A 21488-nucleotide genomic window follows, 5' to 3' on the forward strand; every position below is an offset into this window, starting at 1 on the left:
ACAAGATGGAGATGATGCATCAGCCTTATATAGACTTTTCAAGGTGTAAGAATCCCTTTGTCCTCACGGTGGAAACTTACAGCAAAAATGGAGTTTGCAGTCACATGGACAAGTTTCTGCATACTTTGCTGAGTCACAAGGCTTCTCTCCAAGGGGTCAATTGTGTAGCTGATGGCCCTTGATGGGCCATCAAGCCAGCTATGCAGGGCTGACATCAGCTTGTCTGGGACACTTCCCAGAGGCAGAGCATAATACAAAATACAGACAGTACAGAGCCAATACTTATAACTTCAACTACAAAATGATACACAGACATACAGACTGCATAATCATAACCAGCAACCCCTAACCTGGTCTTAGACACCTTAGATGACCCCCTTTACCTAAGGTTTGGTGCCACTACAGGACCTTGGTTGCAACCCATGTTCTATATGGTCCCCATTTATATCAATAACGTCACACCCCCCAAGCCCACACTCGAGCCCACACCTCCGACAGGAAGGAGCAGGAGGACCACTCCGCCCAGGGGCACCACCACTCAAAGTCAGCTTCACTTGCTTCCTCTTCTACCCCTTTCCTCCCAAGTTAGGCGCGCCTCACGGGAGCCGGCCCTGGGAAGACGTAGGCACGGCACTCTGACTGGCGCAAGCCAAACGCCCACACCGAGAGTTTAGCACGGGCTCTTGAGGCACTGGAGGAACCCCATGCAGACGCACTGACGGAGCTAAGCTTTACGGCTAAGGGCCCTACCTGTGCAGAAAGCCAACTTGCTTGTGAAAAAGACGCCTCTTTCGGCTCCCCTTCCAAACTTCCAAATGCCTCCAAATGGGAAAACACACACACTGAAACACCCAAACTGTCCTAACGCTGGGGCCAGGTGAAAAAGAAAAGCAAGGAAAAGATTTCTAAATGGCCACCCTGCCAGAGTCGTACAGCTCCGCAAGTGAAACCCGTGGGAGGGACATTACACAGAAAAGGGGAATGGAAAGCTGCCCAAATTGAGATGCTGTGGAAAGCTACAGCCCCATCGCTACTCCTACTCTGCACACTTCTTGCAACAGCTGATGAACGGCCAGGTGCTTTTCGCATCCAAGCCCACACCAGGGAAAGACCTTGAGAAGTTTCCGGTGGCTTGCCTGGTTCAGCTGGTCAGAGTGTGGCACTCGTGGAGGCAAGATGGTGCAGAGGAGCCCCTGGGTGGCTGTGGGCCTGGGGAGGATGGCTTTTGATTTTTCGGCTTGACCGCTACGGGCAGCAAGGCCAAAAGTCAGATGGCCGGCTTTCCCGTCCACCAGGCTCATCAGGAGCCCTTAGTCGACAGGCTCGGAGAATGCGGGCATCGCCCCCCACTACCTCTCGCATGCAAAGCGAGCGCTCTGCCGCTTGAGCTAATTCCCTGCAGCTGGCCTGACTCTCAGGCACCGGGCAAAAAAAGGCAAGGGCTCTGTGGCCTTAAGCAGAACACAGCCTGAAATGGGGGGGAGGGGGGCGTGCTACCCAGAGCTGGCGAAGGGGGTCCGAGTCCCAGCCACGCTCCTCGGCACAAACACCAACGCTCCCTCCCTGGAGTGTGTCTGGGCTGAGAGTTAGCCCCTGAAACAAGCACCAAGCTTCAGAAGACAATGCAGGGATAGATCACTTGACGATTGCCTGCTCTGGCCATTGCCTCTGAAGCGCCTGGCATCGGTTACTGTCAGAAGACGGGATAGTGGCCTAGCTGGACCATCGGTCTCACCCAGGAGGGCCGTTCCTATCTTCACCACTTTCCTCTAACCCAAGCAAAGCCCGGAGCAGGCCCAGCTCAGCAACTCTAGCAGACTCCCTGGCCTCTGGCCCAGCATACAGCAAAACGACCCTGCCTCCGCCAGGATAGACAGCCACCGACTCCCTCTTCCAGACCAACACAGCCCTTCCCTACTTTGGCTGTCTCCAAGCTGTCTGCGTGCTCTGCTCTGCTCCACGGCTGCCATGCTGCCTGAGATCAGGAGGCTGCGAGGTCTCACGGTCTCAGCTGAGCTGGTATCGCATGCCACCCCGCCCATCTCCTCATTCCCTTCATGGACCCCTGGGATGTGAGTAATTCTGTATTTGAGTGGCTCTCCCTCCCGGCCAATGAGCTTGGCGTAGAGTAGCAGGGAGGGAGGAGGAAAGGGATTGTGCTCCAGTGAGAGCTCAGAAAGAAAGGTGCAGGTCCCCCACTAGAGCCCAGCACAGCAGAGCAAAGCAGAGCAGAGCAGGCTGGAGAATGTGTGTCTGGGTCTGACTACTTCTCCCCTGCTCTTCCATTTGAGCTAACTTCCCCCAGCTGTCGCCAGCCTCCCAGTCAGCGCAAGGGGGAGAAGGGCCGGGGTGGAAGAGCTTTGTGCTCCGCAAGGGCTGGCCTTTTGGGAGGCCAAGCGGGGAGAGGGATGGAGGCCACTGGAGGAGCTAAGCCGGCTGACTGTCCATGGCTTCTAAAAGAAGGGCAAGAGAAGGTCCCGCGGCTGCCTTGCCGCTGGAGAATGCGGGCATTGATCCCGCTGCCTCTCACATGCGAAGCGAGCGCTCTACCACTTGAGCTAATTCCCCTACCTTGGCAAGTGCTGTCTTGATCCATTCATTCGATAATGGAGGCCACATCGTTCCCCGCGCCAGCCGGTGACTCCTTCCAAAAGGGTCAGGCAAGAGAGGGTACCCCGTAGGCCGGCTAGCTCAGCTGGTTAGAGCGTGGTGCTAATAACGCCAAGGTCATGGGTTCAAGCCCTATGCTGGCCAATCGGGGTGCAGGAGGGAGAGGGTGGCTTCTGGTCTTTTGGCTGACTGCTAGGGGTGGCAGAGGCCAAAACCAGGTGGGCCGGGAGCGGGCAAGAGCCCTGCTGGGCGCGGGCCCAGGCGCCGGGCAGGAGGAGGCTCCGGACACCTCCTTGGGCTCCCCTCCCTGGGCTCCTCGCTCCACCTGCTGCCTGAAAGGAACTTGGGCCCGGGGAGGAGACGGGTGAGCCCGGCCGGCTGCCTTCCAGGCTCATAGGAGGCCAGGCTTGAGCTGCCCACCCACGAAGCCAAAATCGCAGGCCTGCCGGCTCGCCCCCAGTATCCACAGAGGGTTGACCTGATGGCCCGAATTCTTGCCGGCCGCCAGCTCCACCCAAATGTACCCGACGCCGGATCACGCTCCCCAGCCCAAGCCACAGAGGAAGGCTTAATACTCGGCACCCCAACCTAGGGGAGAGGCTTCACACTCCGCCGGCGCAGGGTGACCTTTGGGACTTCCCTGGACACCATCCTCCCACCGCCCACAGCCAGACCCCCCAAGCCCACCCCTCCGACAGGAAGGAGCAGGAGGACCACTCCGCCCAGGGGCACCACCACTCAAAGTCAGCTTCACTTGCTTTCTCTTCTACCCCTTTCCTCCCAAGTTATGCGCGCCTCACGGAAGCCAGCCCTGGGAAGACATAGGCACTGCACTCTGACTGGCGCAAGACAAACGCCCACACCGAGAGTTTAGCACGGGCTCTTGAGGCACTGGAGGAACCCCATACAGACGCACTGACGGAGCTAAGCTTTACGGCCAAGGGCCCTACCTGTGCAGAAAGCCAACTTGCTTGTGAAAAAGACTCCTCTTTCGGCTCCCCTTCCAAACTTCCAAATGCCTCCAAATGGGAAAAAACACACACTGAAACACCCAAACGGTCCTAACACTGGGTTCAGGACCCGCCAATCAGAGTCTGGAGTTCTGCCCATGGTGTCTGTACTATTGACAAACACTAATTGCCACAATCTATTTGAAGCAGGGTCAGTATGAAGTCTACCCTGCCACCTGTTGGTGATCAGTTGTCAAGGCCTTTTGGGGCTGATGTCATTTTCATGGTTACACCCACCCTGGATTGCATGATGGGAGTGCTTTCCCAAATGGTCATTTCAGCTGCTGTGCGATGCCCAGTCTCTTTGTTATTAGGCCAGGAGTAATCCAGTGTATTTTCCTGTTGATTTTGGATCAAGGACAGAGAAACTGTACCTGGCATTTGAGGTCTGAGAGCGTCACCCTGGCCTGAAAAGTACTCACTATTAAGGGGTATGGGTTCCTAATGGCAAAATATAGTGGTAGTTTGGATTGGTTGTTTATTGGTCTTTTGTATGATTTGGGGTTGTTGATATTCTTGCTGGTGTGGAACTACAGAGGTGGTTTTGAAGTTCTTCAAATTGTTGTTAGTGTTGTAGTTGTTTATCCTAAGCTTATGCTACTAGATCTTTTTCATGGTGTATTTTGTTTCTGAGGGCTTGGCTACACTTGCAAGTTGCAGTGTTGTTGGAGGCTTTTCAGTACTGCAATTATTCTTTGTCCACACTTGCAAGGCACATCCAGCGCTGTATTTCCCTGGCTGCAGTGCTGGCTGTGCACCTGTTGGGGTATAAGGAATGCAGCGCTGGTGATCCAGTGCTGCTCATCAGGTGTGGACACACACCAGTGCTTTAATTGGCCTCCAGGGAATAAGGAGATATCCCAGAATTCCTGTTCAGCCACTCTGCTCATCAGTTTGCACTCTTCTGCTCTGGCCTCAGGTGACCTGCCCTTTAAGTGCCCCGGGAATTTTAAAAATCCCCTTCCTGTTTGCTGCAGCCAGGTGTGGAGTGCAATCAGTTAATCTTTCCAGGTGACCATGCCTCCACGCGGCAAACGAGCCCCAGCATGGAGCAATGGCGAGTTGCTGGACCTCATTAGTGTTTGGGGGGAGGAAGCTGTGCAGTCCCAGCTGCGCTCCAACGGTAGGAATTATGATATCTTTGAGCAGGTATCAAGGTCCATGCTGGATAGGGGCCATGATCGGGATGCGCTGCAATGCAGGGTTAAAGTAAAGGAGCTGCGGAGTGCCTATTAGAAAGCCCGCGAGGGGAACTGCCGATCCGGCGCTGCCCCCACGACCTGCCGTTTTTACAGGGAGATGGACGCGATACTTGGGGGTGACCCCACTGCCAATCCGAGGACCACGATGGACACTTCTGAGCAGGGTGGGGGACAGGAGCAGCAGGAGGAGGAGGAGGCGGGGGGGTGGAAACCGTGAGTGAAGCTACTGGCATAGGGGAAGACACCCCAGAGTCCCAGGAGGCATGTAGCCAGGAGCTCTTCTCAAGCCAGGAGGAAGGAAGCCAATCGCAGCAGCCAGCAGTTGCTGAAGGAGAAACAGAGGAGCGAGTTACCGGTAAGCGTCTTTTATTTTCAGGGTAGAAATGTTTCGGGAGAGGAGGGGGGGTTAGGGCTGCATACATGCATGCCTAGATGTGGAATAGCCCATTGATGTAGTCTATCACGTCGCGGTAATCGGCTGCAGTAATCTCCTCAAAAGTTTCAGCCAGAGCGTGGGCAATGTGCCTGCGCAGGTTTATAGGGAGAGCCACTGTGGTCCTTGTCCCAGTCAGGCTAACGCGTCCGCGCCACTGTGCCGCGAGGGGTGGGGGGACCATTGCTGCACACAGGCAAGCTGCATAGGGGCCAGGGCGGAATCCGCATTGCTGTAGAAGACCTTCCCGCTCTTCCCTAGTGACCCACAGCAGCGAGATATCTTCCAGGAGTAACTCCTGTGGAAAATGTTGGGAGACTGTTTAGTGCAGATCCCCCATGCAGCTGTTTGCTGTCCCCAACGCACAGAAACCCCTGCACAGCCCTGAAGCAATCTCAGTACCCCTTACTCACCATTTCCTGTCTCCTGTTGTGTTATGTGTGGTCTTATTTGGTATGGGAAAAGAATGCTAAAGTGAACACTGAAAACTCCTTCAGTGTGTGGGAATTACTGTTTGGATGAGATAATTAACAATGCTACCATGTTAAATGTTGCCATTTTTGCCTTCAAGAAGTGACCTTGACTGCTGGACTGCCCAGATCTACCTCAGCACAGAGACTACAGAATCTGAGGAAAAAGCCTCGAAAAACCAGGGAAGACATGCTGAAAACAGTTATTGATCACTCTGCTTGAGAGAGTAAACAGCTGCAGGAGTGGAGAGAAAGGGAAAGCAGGATCCGCCAGAGGGACAGCAGGATCCGCCAGAGACATTGGCGGAGAACCGCTGTGGCAAAGAGGAAAAGCACAGACCAGCTGCTAGGAATCCTGGCGCGCCAAGCAGACTCTCTCCAGGCACTCGTAGCCATGCAGGCAGAGCAGTCCCGTGCTGCCCCACAGCCCCCCCGTCCCAAATTTTATTCTTTTCTGCCCCAATGTTAGCTCCAAAACCCCTTCCACAGCATCCAGGTTCTTACCACCAGCAGCTGCCTCCAACACCTGTACGTTCACCAACCAGCCCTGAGAACTACGACCCTTACCCTCTGCACTCAACCCCCATCACCATGCAGTATATGCACCCTGAAGTGCAGCAGCCATTGCACAGCACTGCAGACAGGACATATGCAAACTTGTGACTGTACAGTTCACCAACCCACCCCCCTGCCCTAGGATCCTGAAATGTTGTGTGTCTGTCAATGAAGTATTTTTCTTTTCAATAAAATAAATCTTGGCTTTGAAAACAGTCTTTATTATTGCAGATAGTGAAAGATACCTTATCCCAGTAAAGAAACAGTCACTGGAAATCATGTTAGGGATAATAGAATTCTAACAGTGTAACCACTGCACTTCAGTCCCATGCAAGGCAGCAAACATTACTCTTGGCTTTCAGCCTCAAATTCTTCCCTCAAGGCATCCCTAATCCTTGTAGCCCTGTGCTGGGCCTCTCTAATAGCCCTGCTCTCTGGCTGTGCAAATTCAGCCTCCAGGACTTGAACCTCGGTGGTCCATGCCTGACTGAATGTTTCACCCTTCCCTTCACAAATATTATGGAGGGTACAGCATGCGGATATAACCGCGGGGATGCTGCTTTCCCCCAAGTCTAGCTTCCCATACAGGGACCACCAGCGGGCTTTTAAACGCCCAAAAGCACACTCCACAGTCATTCGGCACCGGCTCAGCCTGTAGTTGAACCGGTCCTTGCTCCTGTCAAGCTTCCCTGTATAGGGTTTCATGAGCCAAGGCAGTAACGGGTAAGCGGGGTCTCCAAGGATCACAATGGGCATTTCGACGTCCCCTACTGTGATCTTCCTGTCTGGGAAATAAGTCCCTGCCTGCATCTTCCTGAACAGGCCACTGTTCCGAAAGATGCGTGCATCATGCACCTTTCCAGGCCAGCCTGTGTAAATGTCAATGAAACGCCCACGGTGATCCACAAGCGCCTGGAGAACCATAGAGAAATACGCCTTCCGATTAACGTACTCTGATGCTAGGTTGGGGGGGGTGCCAGAATAGGAATATGCGTCCCATCTATCGCCCCTCCACAGTTAGGGAAACCCATTTGTGCAAAGCCATCCACAATGTCCTGCATGTTCCCCAGAGTCACGGTCCTTCTTAGCAGGATGTGATTAATTGCCCTGCAAACTTGCATCAACACGATTCCAACTGTCGACTGTCCCACTCCAAACTGGTTCCCGACCGACCGGTAGCTGTCTGGAGTTGCCAGCTTCCAGATTGCAATAGCCATCCGCTTTTCCACTGTCAGGGCAGCTCTCAATCTTGTGTCCTTGCGCCGCAGGGTGGGGGCGAGCTCAGCACACAGTCCTATGAAAGTGGCTTTTCTCATACGAAAATTCTGCAGCCACTGCTCGTCATCCCATACTTCCATGACGATGTGATCCCACCACTCAGTGCTTGTTTCCCAAGCTCAAAAGCGGCGTTCAACGGTGCTGAGCATTTCCGTGAATGACACAAGCAATGTAGTGTCACACGCGGCAGGCGACTCGATATCGATATCATCGTCGGACTCCTCACTGTCACTTTGGAGCTGAAGGAATAGCTCAACAGCCAAACGTGTTGTGCTGGCGACACTCATCAGCACAGTCCTCAGCAGCTCGGGCTCCATTTCCCACAGAAATCGCGATTCACAGACAGAGAGTAAAAAACAGAAAGAGACTCACAATGGCGCCAAACGTGGCCGGAAAAACTGTGAATGCTGGAATGTGAAGCAATGTACCACGGGGCGTTGGGACAGGAAGCGGAATGACCCGCACCCTTCCGTCCCTTTCCCACAACCCACAGCGCCAAAATGGGACGAGGTGCTCTGTGGGATAGCTGCCCACAATGCACCTCTCAGTACAGCGCTGCAAATGCTGCAAGTGTGGCCACACTGCAGCGCTGGTAGCTGTCAGTGTGGCCACACACCAGCGCTGTCCCTACACGGCTGCATGTCCCTTGTCTAACGATTTTTATGTAGGTTCGGGTGAGTCCCGAAATCATGAGCTGCTAAGTACCGTTCTACTGTCCTTGATTCATACCTCTGCGCATTACCCAGATTGGTGGGAAACACACTCTGTGCATTACCGTGACTGTTCCGGGGTGTCACTGCTCCTAGAAGGCAGACACACGCTGTGCATTACGCCACCTGGCCACTAGGTGTCACTGCTGTATCAAGGGAAACACCTTCTGTGCATTACTCTGTATCACCAAGAGGTGTCACTGCTGCTCCAAGGGAAACATGCTCTGTGTGTTACCCTGATTGGCCACTGGGTGTCACTGCTGCGCAAAGGGAAACATAAGAACGGCCAGACTGTGTCAGACGCAAAGTCCATCTAGACCAGTATCCTCCTGTCTTCTACCAGCGGCCAGTGCCAGGGGCCCCAGAGGGAATGAACAGAGCAGGGAATCATCAAGTGATCCATCCCCTGTTGCCCATTCCCAGCTTCTGGCAAACAGAGGCTACAGGCACCATCCCTGCCCACCCTGGCTAATAGCCCTTGATGGACCTGTCCTCTGTTCATTTATCTAGTTCTTTTTCTTTGAACCCTGTTATAGTCTTGGCCTTCACAACATCCTCTGGCAAGGAGTTCCACAGGTTGACTATGCAACTGCCCTGAGTTTACCCCCCCACACACACACCCCGTGTTGTATATGGAAAAGAGGATGAGGATGAGGAGAGCCATGATGTGTCTGTCACTGGCTGGTGCCTCAGTTTCCTCTAGGCAGCAGTGCTGCAGGCTCCTTTGGTCAGTTCCCATACAGCTGTGTCGGGGGAAGGGGGCATAGAGGCTCATGCTCCCCAGCCCCATGCCCCTCCAGCAGCAGCTGGGGAATCCAGGCCAAATGTAACCCTGGTAGCTGGGCCGGGATTAGCCTGGGCCGGGGTAGGGCTGAGGAGGAATTGCCAGGGAGACAGATGCACCCACTGTGAGGGGAGATCCTCCCATTCCCTGCCAACCCCCCTCACTCCTTGCAGCACGGCGCCCCCTAGCACTTCTTTCTCTGTCGTGGGAGGTCTCTGCTGCCTGCTTCTCTCTTAGCATCATTTCTCCCCACCCTGGGGCACTGGCGTCACCCATCCTGTGCAAACAGGCAGGCCCTGGTGTGCCCCGTGGCACTGCCCTGAAATTGGGGGGGCAGCTGTTGGATGGAATATGGGGGTGGGCAAGGCTGGGGACCAGGACTCTTGGGTTCTCCCCCCAACTCTGGGAGTGGCGGAGGGTTAGTGGGTAGAGTGAGGGAGGGGCAGGGCTGGGATCTAGGGCTCCTGCTTCTTCTGGTTTTCTCCACCTCCTGCAGCTGCCTCGGTCCTTTCAGTGCATTTCCTGTTCCAAATTCATTTGCTGACTTGTGCAACCCACCCCAGAGGTGGCTGCATCTCAGTGTTGGGTGAGGCATCCTTGGCTGCATCACCCCCTAACCGCGTCTCTCTCTCCCTGCAGGTGACCCTGCAGCACTCGGCAAACATCCGCAAGATCGTGGGGGGCTTTGAGCATTGGGCAGGCAGGGGCCAGGCGCCCAGCCCCCTGCCCCCAAAGAATGGGACCCAGCCCCGCCTACTTTTTACAGGGATTAAAGAGGGGCAAAGGGGGGCAAATCAGAGGAGGGGGGTGGCCAGGTTCTGAGCAGGGGTTGGAAATTGACTGGTCGGGAGGTCAAGCAGCTGGAGGCAGCGTTAGGAGAGGGGCTGAAGGGCAAAGTCAGGGAGGGGGGAAGGAGCTGGAGTTAAGCCCAGGGGGAGGCGCTGACAGAGGGCACAGGCAGGGCAGAGAGGTAACAGTTACCCCGGGGGGCTGAGACTCCAGTGTTTGCAAAAACAGGGTGGGGGGAGCAGAGGGGCTTTTCTATTTCCCCTCCCACAGGCAGCACCTCTCAGCATGGGCTTCCCAGGGCTGGGCTCTTAAAGGCACAGGCATCCCACTGCCTAGACCCTGCAGCTCCTCTCTGATGTAACCTACTGAGGTGCTGCAGTAGGAGACTCAATTCAGTGAAACCCGGCATTCCCTATATGCCCCCCAGCCAGGGGGCTGTGCACCCCTTCCCCGAATTTCCGCAACACCCCCCCAGTGGTCAGCTAGTTACATGCAGCGGTGCCAATGTTGTCACTGGCTGCAAATCTGAATGGAAATTGCAACGTTAACACACACTTTAAAAGCAGATCCAACGTATGAAAAATACTTGTACCTGAGAAAGTAAAATAGGTTTGAAAAGTCTGGACAAAGCCGGGTTTCCTCACCCAGCTGTTGTGTTTGCTGACAATGTCGGTGCATTGGCTTCGGCAATGTTGGCCAACCTCAGAATTTCAAATGATGATTTGGAAGCAAGGTGTGAATGACTCTCCCCTGACAGCTCGTGATGAGCCAGGGTTGGGGGAGGCTTTGGGACCAGACTGTATTTACATGAACTCACCTACTCTGCCGAGGTGTCCAGCAGACAGAGCTGGGCTGCCTCTGCTCTAGGTGCCCAGAGGAGGAGGGAAGGTGTGTGGGGCTCCAGCCTGGGAATCTTCTTCCCTCCTGCCAAGCCCTGACTATCAATCCCAGCCCTGACCCTCCTTTCTTCAAGCGCCATGTGGGCCATAGGAAAAGTGTGGCAGGAAGCACCAGGGCCAAACTCATGGGCATCAGGTGAAGCAGCAAGAATCCCAACCATCAGGGTAGCAAGTTCCAGAGCCCCAACCCATTGTGGCCACCCCAGCCAGAGACCTGGCTCTAGGAGGTGTGAGTCACCCAGCAGGAGGGGAAAGATTTGCTCTTGTACAATTGGAGACAGGGAAGTTGAGCACTGGGAGCTTTACCACAAGCCAACAGAAGGTCCCACTGAGATTTGAACTCAGATTGCAGGATTCAGAGTCCTGAGTGCTGCCCGTTACACCATGGGACCAGCTCCTGCTGCCTTCTCTGCACATTGGTGACCCTCATGGGGCCAGCTCATGTAAGGGACTGTTGGCCCCTTACTAAAGCTTAGTGGGAGTTTTGGTTGGCTAGTTCCCTGCACCAATAGAAGGGGGAAGGGCCAATGGGAAATCAGGCCCCTGAGACTGACAGTCCCCAGGGCCAATGGGGAGAGGCCAAAGCTCCAAGTTAGCGGCACTGACAGGCCAGGCAGTGTAATGAGGGAGTCACCAGGCCAGGGGGTCCCATCCTCTGTGGGAGCTGGAACTGCCTGGGCCAGAGTGGGGCGGAGCTAAGGAGAGAGCAGGAGCCCAAGAAGAGCCGGGGAGCAGAGCTGCACCAGCCGGGGAGAACCAGAGCAGATCTGTGCTGGGAGCCGAGCCGCAGCAGCATGAGCCGTAGAAGCTGCCCAGGGAGCAGATCTGTGCTGGGAGAAGAGCTGCAGCAAGCGGAGCCAGAGGAGCAGCCCAGGGAGCTGGAGGCAGAGCCGCAGCAGCACTGGGGCTGGAGGTGGGTGCAGTGAGCAGCGTGGGAGAGCGAGGGGGACCCTGGGCAGAAGGCCCAGTGCAAGGAGATGCCACCCCTCAAGAGATCTTGCAGGCCAGACTTTTGGGGGTGGGGGGATCATATCCCCTACATGGGGGCTGACACTGGGAACAAGGGGCCTGTCACCTAGAGAATGTGGCCACTGCCAGAGCAAGTGTCCAGCCCGTGGTGTCCCTGCAGCACAGCCAGGGCCTGGGGAGGAGGCCTGGGACATGTGAGGGAGAGACTGTGACCTGCCCTGACCCTCCAGAGACGCTGGTTGTGATCTCCCTGCACCACAGAACAGGGTGACGTGTTTTCCTTTCCCATCTTTCCTTGTGTTTTACACTGATTGCTGGGTAATAAATGGTGTTTGCTTGAAGCACATGCAATGAGGAGTGGGTCAGGGAAGTGCCCAGAGTGGGGACACTGTAACCCCTGTTCAAGTGATCATGGCAAGATTGGGGGTCATCAAACCCCCCAGGATTCCTGGGTTCAGCCTTGTCGGGGTTACGAGGTCTCTGCCACACAGGAGAGTAGAAAGATCGTCCTTGGGGGTCAGGCAGCCTCTGGGTAAGGGGGTGGGGACTCAGATCCTTTCTCCAGCCAATTGCACCAGGGTTGTATATAAACCAGGGAAGTTCCCCACAATAGCCAGACCTGATCCCCTGTACACTTATACTCTGTCCTCATTGCTTCTCTGTCTCTCTTAAGCCTGGTCTACACTAGGCGTTTCAACCGGTTTTAGGAGCATAAAACCGATTTAACGCCACAACCGTCCACACTAGGAGGCACCTTATATCGATTTTAATGGCTCTTTAAACCGGTTTCTGTACTCCTCCCTAACGAGAGGAGTAACGCTAGTATCGGTATTAACATATTGGATTAGGGTTAGTGTGGACGCTGATCGACGGTATTGGCCTCCGGGAGCTATCCCACAGTGCACCAGTGACCGCTCTGGACCGCAATCTGAACTCGGATGCAGTGGTCAGGTAGACAGGAAAAGCCCCGTGAACTTTTGAATATTTCCTGTTTGCCCAGCGTGGAGCTCCGATCAGCACGGGTGGCGATGCAGTCCGAAATCAAAATAAAAAAAGAGCTCCAGCACGGACCATGCGGATGTGATCGCTGTAAGGGCAGGCAAATCCGTTCTATCAGCGCTCCGTTACAGAAGATGAAATTCAGAATCCTTTTTTAAAAATCTCCAGACAGACACCATAGCAGGGACTCAGCGCACTGCAGCGTGACAAGCGTAACGGAAAGCCAAAGAATCAAATGGACGCTCATGGACTGGAGGACTCAAGCTATCCCACAGTTCCTGCAGCCTCCGAAAAGTATTTGCATTCTTGGCTGAGCTCCAAATGCTTCTAGGGTCAAACACAGTGTCCGCGGTGGGTCAGGGCATAGCTTGGGAATCTACTCACGCCCCCACCCACCCCCAGAAGCGAAAGGGAAAACAATCCTCTGACTCTTTTACATGTCACCCTATCTTTACTGAATGCTGCAGATAGACACGATGCTGCAGCCGTCAACACCAACATCCTCACTCCCCCCCTGCCATGGGTGGCTGATGGTACAAAAGGACTGGTAACCGTTCTCGTTATCAGTCTATTGGTACATGGGGCAGTAACCATGCTGACTAGCATCCATCAGGTCAATCAAGGGCACCTGGCCCTAATTTTTTCTGGTGGATGGTGCAGTATGGCTGGTAACCATTGTCATCATAGCAACAGGGGGCTGAGTTCCATCAGCCCCCACCCTTGATGTGTAAAAAACAGATTCAGTTGCCTCTGGACTAGCAGAGGGATGCTGGGCTTCTCTTCTACACTCTGCTTAATGTCCTGTCTGGACTATCATAGCAGCTCGAGGCTGCCTTCCACTCATTTCTCACTAACAAGTCACATGTCTTTTTATTCCTGCGTTCTTTATTACTTCATCACACAAGTGGGGGGACAATGCTACGGTAGCCCAGAAAAGCTGGGGAAAGAACGGAATCAACAGGTGGGGTTGTTACAGGAGCACCCCCTGTGAATAGCATACAGATCATAGTTTCTGCAGGATCTGACACAGAGCAGCTGTGCTCTCTGGTTCTATGATACAGGGGTTATCTAGTACACTTGCCTATATTCTAGGCATGACTGATTCTATTTTTAGATATTAAAAAGGAGAGATTGACGCAGGGAGTCATTCCCAATTTTGGCTTTCGTGCCCCTGGCTAAGAGCAGCCAGGGGCACTTATGACAGCAGCAAATGGTACAAAAGGACTGGTAGCCATAATCATCCTCAGTTCCAATTTATGGAAGGGTTTGGATGGTGCAGTATGACTGGTAACCATCTCTGCTATTATGCAAAAGCAAAAGCATGCTTCTGTGTAGCGCTGCTGAATCGCCTCTGTGAGCGGCATCTAGTACACATACGGTGAGAGTCACAAAAGGCAAAACAAGCTCCATGATTGCCATGCTATGGCATCTGCCAGGGCAATCCAGGGGAAAAAGGCGCGAAATGCTTGTCTGCCGTTGCTTTCCCAGAGGAAGGAGTGACTAACGACATTTACCCAGAACCACCCGCGACAATAATTTTTGCCCCATCAGGCACTGGGATCTCAACCCGGAAGTTCCAAGGGGCGGGGGCGGCTGCGGGAACTATGGGATAGCTAGGGAATAGCTACCCACAGTGCAACGCTCCAGAAGCAGACGCTAGCCTCGGACCGCGGACACACACCACCGAATTAATGGGCTTAGTGTGGCCGCGCGCAATCGATTGTATAAAATCTGTTTTACAAAACCGGTTTATGCAAATTCGGAATAGTCCTGTAGTGTAGACGTACCCGCTGTCAGTGGGACTTGGGGAGCTCGGGACATTGCTGTGAGCTGCTTGAACGTTTAGGTGAAAACCACCTAAACACAGACACAAGGTCTAGGCTGCAGTAACTCATCTTGCATCTGCGGCTGTTGAAGCTACAAGGCAGAGGACTAAGTACAACATTTAAACTTATGTTTGACCTCAGAGAATAAAACAAATGTGTCTGTGGAAAGAGGGGAATTGAGTTCAATCCCTTGTCACCATCAATGTGCAAACCAGGAGTTGCTTTGCATTCCAGATGTGTCACCCTCATGTGGCTATTCTCATAGACTCATAGACTTTAAGGTCAGAAGGGACCATTATGATCATCTAGTCTGACCTCCTGCACAATGCAGGCCACAGAATCTCACCCACCCACTCCTGTAACAAACCCCTAACCTATGTCTGAGTAACCTATTCTGTCTCAGTCCCTTTAATTAAAAAATTGTGTTTTTTTCATAGAAACTATATTTTCCTTGTAGAGACACAGGGGCAGATTAATCTACAAAGGGAAGGTGATTCCAAGGCAGTTCTGGAGGAGAAGGGAACGTTTTCAGCATCACTAAATTATTTTGTTGTGCCTCACAGAGAGAGAGAGAGAGAGAGAAAATAAACCTATTAATTTGAGCTACCGACACAGTTCACAGCATGAAATACAGAATTTTGTGTTCAATGAGTTGTGTTCATTTACATAATATGAAAAATATGTTTTCGGCAATGCATGAAAACTTCACTGCATTGAACAACCCACTTGATCTAGTCAATGTACTACAGAATATTTAAAGAAGTTAAGAAAGATGTACTTATAAATTAATGTGTTGTGCCATTTACACACGCACAAGACACAGAAAATACTGAAATATCTGAGCTACTCAAATTTCCATTTTCTCACAGCATTTTAGGTCTCAAGGTTGTTTTAATTTGCTTATTTTTTTGGAACTAGAAATGGGGAAAGAGTACACTGACGTCCGTGGAATTACCGCAGTGAGGGCTTAGTCTCATTAGTTGTCACTAACAAAACCTTTGTTAACAGAGAGTTAACTTTGACTGTGAATATCTCTTACCTTCCAGAACATTGAGTTCAGTAAAACTCAAACTCTGGAAAAACCGGGAATACAGAGTGATGGTACATGCCCAGATAACCTTAACTCTGCCCTCTAGAAGAGAATCTGTGATAGCATATGAGAACAAGGAAAGGTTTGGGGACAAATTACAGCTACTTCCCAAGAGTTTGTTTCTTCTGTAATTAATTGATTCTGGCCCCATCAATTGATCCTGGCCTGGTGGCTGGCCGTGGAATTTACTGTTTTTATCTCAGCATATTTGTAAAGCAGTTTCTTCTTTAAAAGCTCCTTTATTCTAGGTTATACAAACAGGTCACTTCCCCAGCTATTTCAAGGAGATGGAATTTTCCTGACCCACAGGGAACTTAAACTAACATGCTCAAGATCACACATTCCTTAGGAGAAAACGAAGGGGAAAAAAACCAAAACCCACCAAACCGTTGCTGTTTCTACCCAAATGATCAATGAGACCAGAAAGTGAGACTGTGCAATTAACTGTCTGGTACTACACTGATTCTGCAGTTACTTGAATGCAGACACACCCAGCTCTACGGTTGGTAAACGTACAGAGACTCTGCTGCTGCTCATGAACTAGCAGCACATGACCTCTGAACAGCTGCCATTTGAATGCATCTGAAAGTCACAAGGAACAACGATCTGTGTTAAAGGAAGGCTGCCATTTATTAGAGCCCCAGTTGATGCCGTGTGCACAAACAGAGGCTTGAATGTGTAACAGGGAGTTTGGTAAATCTTGGTTATTTTAGTTTTGTAACAGGCTCCTGTCCACCTCCAGTAGAGTTTTCAGTCCCAATGGCAACTTACTTACCAAATGTAATACAGACTAGTCCATGCCTCCCAAGTGGATGTGGTTCTTGTTCTTCTGCACATTGTAGCCCATGGAGGCCAAGGACCTGCAAATGTGTCTTCATGTGCCTTTGTTTCATTGATGAAAACAAACCTAGACACTTAGAGGATTGGAACTGATTTCAGCTGGGGGACATGTTTGCTAGGATTTTATGCATTTGCACAGGAAAACATTGTGTGTGTCCATTTAGTTCAGAAATCCCTATTTAGTGGGGCTCCTGAGCATACTAGAAACAGAATTATTTTTCTTGAAGAAACAGGTTTGTAAGGGGTCATTTGGGTTTGAACCAAAGACCACTTAATTTGCAGTCAAACACTCTACCACTGAGCTATACCCCCATGATATTTGCATTGGCAAGTCCGTAATCTTAAGGATTTTGAAGGACGGGCTCTGCCTCAGAGAGCTCCTTTCCTATTCCCAGACCACAGGAGTTTAAAAAATGGGGTTTGATTAAACTTTATATATACATGTAGACACCACAGCTTGTACACACACCAACATAGCTTCCCCCCACTGACATAGCTACCACCTCTCGGGGAGATGGGTTAACTGCACGGACGGGACAGCTCTTTCCCCTCCGCTTAGAGCAGCTTCATTATTTATTTATAATTGGGGTCTCCCTACACAGGTTCAAATCCTGCCAACTACAGAGGAAGTTGTGGTTCTTTAGTTTCAATGGAGCTGGGTCTTGTCTCACTCTTAAGCTATGTCTACATAAAAGAGTAACACGGCTTTAGTTAAAGTGTTTTAATTGAACAGCTGTTGCATGTCCACCCTATGCCCCTGTGTCACCAGAGCACATCCATGCTAGCGTCTCTTGGATTGCCACAGAGAGCAGTGCACTGTGGGTAGCCATCCCACTGTGCAACTGGCTGCAGGGTGCTTTGGGAAGAGTTTGCAATGCCTCATGGGCTGGTACAGCATCACATGATGCAGGTTTCTATCCCATTGTTCCATGGGCATCCTACTAGATTGCCAGCTGCTTTTCAACTGCAATGTGCATGGTGGGGTCGAGAGTGTGTGTGGGGGGCAGAGACAGTGTGTGTGTTGCAGAAGAGTGAGTGTGTCGGCACACTGTCTCTAAGTTCAGACAGCTGCTGGAAGCAACCAGTCCTGAAGCAGGGGACAGCCCCGACATCAGCCCCCCTTCTCTCACTGGCTCAGCTCAGCACAGCACTCTCTGTCACACACACACACACTGCTGCCTGCTTAGCTCTGTGTCAGGGGTGCTGGAACAGGGGGTTAGAGGGCCATGGCCCCACCACTCTTTACTGGCTGTCAGGACACATGATGGCCGGGGGAAAGGGTGCAGTCTTGGGGAAGAGGCGTTCTGTGGGTGTGGCCTCGGGGGGAGAGGTGGTGTGAGTGGGGGTCCTTAGGGAAGGGGTGTCATGGGGGTGCCACAGTTTGGACAACGGTGCCCCCCCCACTGTAAGGAAGCTTCTGCCGCCCCTGCTCTGTGTTGGCAGAGCGGGAGAGAGCAGCATCCACGGCAGTGATTTGCTTCCCGGGGCTCCGGCAGGTGGGCTCGGGAGGTGATTTAAAGGGCCCAGGGCTCCGGCCGCTGCAGGGAGCCCTGGGCCCTTTAAATCACCAGCCTGGGGAAGCCGGGCGGGGCTGGCACAGCGTACTGGCTCTTGCCGGTACCCCATACCGGAACATACCGGCTTACTTTCACCTCCGGAAGGTCCTCACGTGGATCAATAACTGGTAAAAAGAGAGGAAACAAAGGGTAGGACTAAATGGTCAGAATTGTCGAAGAAAACTCAGTTCTCGCTTATGTTTAGGTGCAGCAAAAACAAATACTTTATTATAATACTCTAGTGAACACAAGAGGGAGAGAGTGTCAGGAACTGGGTTGCCCCTTGTCCTGAACAGATCTCTCTCAATTAGTAAACAATCATAACAATCTTTATACCTTTCTAGCAGACCATGGTTAGCATACTTGCAGACAGTAAAAGTAAACATTTGCATTTGTTTATACATAAGCCTATTCATTATCTTATTTGTCTGCAATACCAGAACAGAAAACAAGACTGCAATTCACAAGGTCGTAACGACTTTTCACACAATTCACTCTGCACCAGATACAGGGTAACAGCTTAACCTCTGCTAATTAGCTAACATACATTAAGATCCCTTCAAACCTTTATTAATTAATTCTTGGCCTCCACATTCCCCCCTTTTGTACTTCTAGTACAACAAATACCTCAAATCTCAATTTGCATTAAACCATGGATTTCAGAGTCTACAGGAGACATCCCAACCTTAGGGGTTTTCATGGGATGTAATGACAATGCATGATTAGCATGAACATGAAAAGTAGTATTACTATCATTACGTCCTTTACAACAACAACAACAATAACATAATCCCACACCAACTAACAACACTACAAACAATAACATCCCCATAGGAAGAAAATAATGGGGTTGTCGTACAGTTTTGGTAACAAAGCACAATACATCAAACTTAGTACATAAAGTAGAAACTCTATAAGCTGTATGAAAGGCATTTTGCTCAGCATGATATATATTCTGAAGCATGTGAATTTGCCCCTGCAACTCAGAGATTCTGCGAACCTCTGGCAACAATGAAAGCAAATTCTGAAACCGATCAGGTACTATCCTAGTCCAATTAAAATATACCTGAAATCTAAGAGCTACATGTAACATTCTATCTGCAGGCCAGTAAATAATATGATTGCCTGCAGCAGTGGTAAGATTAAAATGTATATCTCGTAATGTGGTTGTATTAACATACACACAGCTATCATTAGCCTGAAAAAGTGGGTGTCCTGTAAGGGTAGTCCCTTGACCTTTACCCTCCCAGCAAATATTGTCATAAACAGTGACAACTTCCCCTGGCTTCAGTTTCCGTATACACTGAAGCTGTGGTGGTTCTAACGGCCAAAATGTCCATAAATTCCCTAACCCCATCCAAATATCAGCTGTAATCCCAGGAGCACTAACTAAAAATCGATTAGGAGAATCAGGTGGCCTGACTTCCCAGATATCTCGGTGAATCACCCAATCCCACATGCATCCTCCCCATGGACCCGGCAGGATTCGGTATGTGGGAGCCCACACCCCCTTAACCGGTCCATATGCTTGGAAGGAGCACTGTGAACGACCACATTTCCATCCAGAAAGTCTCCAAGTATGTCTCCATGGCCACAGATCAGATGGTACTCCTGACGTGTCTGTAAGGGCAGTGGGCCAAGCTTGGTGCACTAGATCATTCCGAATGGCCATCAGCTGGTCATTCAGGAAATCCTGAATTTCCGAACATGCTAGATCCCACTGCAATGCCTTCCCAGCTTCAGTGATATTCAGTACCATCTCTCTCAATAAATTCTGGGTCAGAGAACTAAGGGCGGAAATGACATGTAACTCACCCACTCCGGTTCGCACTTGTGTCAGCTGTGCCCCAGAAATCAGGCCAGTGGCCTTCTCTAATTGGCCCAATTTCTCATCATGCTCCTGGGTCTTAAAAATATTCCAAACAGCAGCTGCAGAATTGGCCCCATCCCACAAGGATCCGGCTAGATCCCTCTTCTTTCTAGAGGAAATAACCCAGGCCCTCAGTTGTGCTAATCTAATGGCAGCCCCTTGGGAACAATTCGGATATGTAGAGGTGATCTGAAAACTAGATAAAGGCAATGTAAACTTCACAGTCCCTAGTGTAGTGTTAAGTACAGTCCACCGATATTCTGGCACATTTCCCCTCAGCGTAGGTCTATACCACATCTGTTGGTTGTAGACCTGCATATATTTCTGAGAGGCATTAATATCAATAGCATAAGAGGGAGTGTATTGCAATAAAGTACAAGTCACATTATCAGTCACTGGAATGGTCTCCAGACAGGTAAAATTTCCAGTAGTAGAACAAACTCTTTGGGTAGTCGTTTGATTATTCACTAATTGGGTAACCAAATAACAATAAGGGCCTCTTTCAGATAACATAGCACAAATTCCAGGAATAACCATCATATCCACTTCACCATGGAATCCAGCAATTTCATATCTAAAGTCTAGGGGCTGATTTGCAGTAATATTACGGATCTCCATTGCCACTGAGCCATTTGTTTTCCACTCAATGGTTCTCTCATATGAAGTCTGTTGAACTTTAAAAAATAGGCTTTCTGAGCAATATTCTAAGAAATCACTAAGATGGGAAGGTCCGGGCCAACGAATCTCAGTAGAATATACAATTTCGTTTACATCTGGATAAATTACAGAAGTGACGGCCAGGGTTGAGGGGCTAGTGGGGGTAACCTTTGTGGTAGCAAGGTGCGTTTGGTAGTCAATATCTGAAAGCCAATTAGGGAGGGCAGTACATCCCCAGGGTACTTGTCCATAAGCACAGAGCCCTGCCCCTGGAAGAAATCCAAGCCACCATTCAACCCCACACGCCCAAGCACGCTCCCCACAGTTCCCTCCTTGCCAATAAACGATGCTTCGTTTCTTCCACCAGGGCCAGTTCATAATGTCTCTTTTAGTCAGGAATCCCTGGACTCTGGAGGAGTTTGCAGAACGAATGTATCTTCTCCTCTTCCCCAAAAACAATCGTGCTCTAGCATGATAAAGGGAAGAGGGTTGTAATGTGGGAATACCTTTAGAAAAATCCAAAGGCACAGTAGGTCCGTCAGAGGACAAGGGAGAGGTCACCAGTACGTCACCTTGTCCTCTTCTTCCGCTGTCCAGCAGGAACAGCAGGGCTAGAAGAAGGAGCACGTTGATCATCAGTAGGTGTGGCCTCCCGAGGTGGAGGGGTCTTTTTGCAGTGCGATGCATGGGTCCAGGCAGGTAGGCCTTGACACTTCACAGCAGTGTTGGTAGTCAACAGGACTTGGAAAGGGCCTTTCCAGCGTGGAGCCAGGGCAGTCTTTCGTTGATGGACCTTTATGTAGACCCAGTCTCCCGGTTCCAACGAGTGGCAAGGTTGCACAGGATCCTTCGGTAAGGCTTCCTTCACCTGTGTATAAAAAGACTTAACACATTTCATTAGTGCCTGACAATACTTAAGCATTATATCATCCATCAAATGA

The 21488-nt window shown here is 51.2% G+C and overlaps 3 non-coding genes across 3 annotated transcripts; 1 reads left to right on the forward strand and 2 right to left on the reverse strand.

Moving 5' to 3' along the window:
- Positions 1-2680: 2680 nt before the first annotated feature.
- Positions 2681-2754, forward strand: TRNAI-AAU. Its single transcript has one exon. It is a non-coding gene; the product is annotated as a tRNA-Ile (tRNA).
- An 8306-nt stretch (positions 2755-11060) lies between these two features.
- On the reverse strand, positions 11061-11132 carry TRNAQ-CUG. The gene has a single exon. It is a non-coding gene; the product is annotated as a tRNA-Gln (tRNA).
- Positions 11133-16704: 5572 nt separating this feature from the next.
- Positions 16705-16776, reverse strand: TRNAC-GCA. Its single transcript has one exon. It is a non-coding gene; the product is annotated as a tRNA-Cys (tRNA).
- Between the last annotated feature and the right edge of the window lie 4712 nt (positions 16777-21488).

The sequence above is a fragment of the Mauremys mutica genome, unplaced genomic scaffold, assembly GCF_020497125.1.
Source record: "Mauremys mutica isolate MM-2020 ecotype Southern unplaced genomic scaffold, ASM2049712v1 Super-Scaffold_100292, whole genome shotgun sequence".
In the NCBI taxonomy this organism is placed as follows: domain Eukaryota; kingdom Metazoa; phylum Chordata; order Testudines; family Geoemydidae; genus Mauremys; species Mauremys mutica.